Consider the following 3,038-nt stretch of genomic DNA (forward strand, 5'->3'; position numbering starts at 1 on the left):
CCCAGCGGATCGAGGCTGCGGTGGCCGGGAGCGACCACTGCACTCCAGTATGGGCGACAGTGAGACTCCAACTCAAAAAAAACCCAAAAAACGAAGACACACACACACGTTAGCTTAGATCTACGCAGAGTCAGTATCGTCAATATCATCGTCTTCCACTCCCACACGACACTTCAGACCTTGGAAGAGCAATGACAGTTTGGTCCCTCTGTTTAATGGTCCTTGTGCACGGTTATCCAAGTGCATGGCTGTAGGTCTTTTTGAGAAACGATGGGGGGAAACGTTAGTACATACACTTGCTGAAGTGTTGCGTGGTCTTTCCTCCTGGAGACACTACCTCTTAGAAAGTCAGGAGTCTCTGGGTCTGAAAACTGGTTCATCTCCAAAAACTAAGCAAGGGATCATGGCTTTTTATTGGAGTAATAGCCTTCCACCTCCCGATCACGCGTTCTTGATTAATTTCCTTGCAATAGAGGGAGTATATCAGTTTGGCAACCCATCTATTTTATGACAGGGATGTGTGTCGGTCAGGGATCTCCAGAGAAACAGAACCAAATGGATGTTTATATATATAAAGAGATTTATTGTAAGGAATTGGCTCACATGAGTATGGACAATGGCAAGTCCAAAATCTGCAGGGTAGGCTTGCAGGCCGGGTTGTCAGGAGGGCTTATGGAGCCGGTCAAGTCCAAAGGCCACCTCTGTGGATCCAGGAAGAGCCTGTGTTGCAAATGAAGTCCAAAGGCAGTCTGTCTGAGAATTCCCTCTGTTTCAGGGGAGGCCAGTTTCTTTGTTCAATTTGAGCCTTCAACTGATTGGGGCCTTCCACAATTGACCCACACTGTGGAAGGTAAACTGCTTTACTCAAGCTCCATTGATTTCAGTGTTAATTTTATACAAAAACACCCTCACAAAAACACTGGGAATAATATTTGACCAAATATCTGGGCACCCTTTGTGTCAATTTCAAGTTGACACATAAACTTATCCCTCACAGACACCATGATCTATAACTAGCTCTATCATTCTCTGCAGATCAGACACTCCTGACTGTCCCTTTGACCTTGACATGCATTAAGACAATTGTGTCCACATGGTTTCTTCAAATTTAATTTAATTTAATTTTTTTGTAGCGATGGAGTCTTGCTATGTTGCCCAGGCTGGTCTTGTTGAACTCCTAGCCTCTAACGATTCTCCTGCCCTGGCCTCGCAAAGTGCTGGAATTATAGGCATGAGCCACCATGCCCAGCCAGTTTCTTTCTTCCTTCCTTCCTTCCTTCCTTCCTTCCTTCCTTTCTTCCTTCCTTCCTTCCTTCCTTTCTTTCTTTCGAGTTGGAGTTTCACTCTGTTGCCCAGGCTAGAGGGCAATGGCATGCTCACAGCCACCACAGCCTCGACCTGCTGAGCTCAGGTGGGCCTTCCACTTCAGCCTTCCAAGTAGCTGGAACTACAGTCATGTGCCACCATGCCTGACTGATTTTTTGATTTATTGTACAGATGAGGTTTCACCAAGTTGCCCAGGCTGGTGGACTCAGGCAATCCTCTCACCTCGGCCTCTCAAAGTGCTCATAGGCATAAGCCACTGCTCTCGGCCTTTTTTTTTTTCCACCAAGTCGCCCAGGCTGGAATTCAATGGCACGCTCCTGGCCACTGCAGCCTCGACCTACTGGGCTCAGACGATCCTTCCACTTCAGCCTTCCAAGTAGCCAAAACTACAGGTGTACGCTACCATGTCCAGCTAATTTTTTAATTTATTAATTGTAGAGACCATGTTGCCCAGGCTGGTCTCAGACCCATGGACTCAGGCAATCCTCTCGCTTTGGCCTCCAAAAGTGCTAGTATTATTGGCTTCAGTCACTGCACCTGGTCACCCAGCCAATTTCTAATGATCAAGTGTTGCCACCCAGTCTCTGCTTTAGAGTCCTATCATCCCCATTTCTATCAAGGGGCCTGTTCCATATAGACCCCTCCTACCAACAGCCCTAGGCTACAGGAGGTGAGAGCCACGGTTGACCTTCTCAGTTAGTGACACGGATGCCCCTCTTACCAAGCATTCCGTATTGCCTTGATAAATGAGGTATGATCTGGGGAATGTTCTACTTCGCATCGCATATTCATTTCAGCATGCTCGTCTCTGTGCCTTTCGTCCTTTCTCCTACTATCTGTCATGGCAATTCTAGTATTCCAGCTTCAGGCAGTGCGGACATCACTTTTTCCACATCCCTAGAAAGCTTCAAGGGAAAGTTGGCACCATCTCCTGCGGTTCTTGCCAAGGCATGAAGTCTAATATCCTATAAGAGTGCCCCCAAATCTATATAATTTCCCTTATTCAACTTATGAGGTCTGACAATGAAGTTTGCAAACTTGCCGTTGTGTGCTTATGTTGGCAGCTCTGTACAAACAAATGGTAAGGTTTCACAACCTTGGTATATCAGTGTCTCTCGCAGCTATGTTTGTGTCAGCATGAGGTGGTGTCTTACTGAGTGGTGTTCATTATTGTTGTTGCATGTTTTTGTGTGCTGTCACAAGAATGTCAGAACTTGAATTAGAGCAATGAACAGCATATTACATTTCTTGTTAAACTTGGTAAGAGTGGAAGTGAAATCAGGGACATGGTAGTCCAAGTTTATAGCGATAATGCCGTGAAGAAAATAGCAGTGTATAGATGGATGAAACATTTTTCTGAGGGGAGAGAAAGCATCACTGATGAAGGGAAGTCAGGATGGCCAGTAACAAGCAGAGCTGATGAAAACATTGCAAAAACTCATCAAACTGTGCATCATCAAAATGTCAACTGACTGTGAGAAGCATAGCAGATCAAAGAAACATCGATAGAGAAAGTTAGAAAAATCTGAACTGAAAATCTTGGCATGAGAAAGGTGTGTACAAAAACAGTGCTGAAAGCTGGGCTCGGTGGCTCAGCCTGTCATCCCGCGCCTTTGGGAGGCTGAGGTGAGTGGATTGCCTGAGCCCGCGGGTTCGAGACCCGCCTGGGCAGTGAGACCTCATCTCTACAATAAATCAAAAAATCAGCCGGG

This window comes from Carlito syrichta, unplaced genomic scaffold (genome assembly GCF_000164805.1).
Source record: "Carlito syrichta isolate Samal-C Ts95f unplaced genomic scaffold, Tarsius_syrichta-2.0.1 Scaffold301816, whole genome shotgun sequence".
Classification (NCBI taxonomy): domain Eukaryota; kingdom Metazoa; phylum Chordata; class Mammalia; order Primates; family Tarsiidae; genus Carlito; species Carlito syrichta.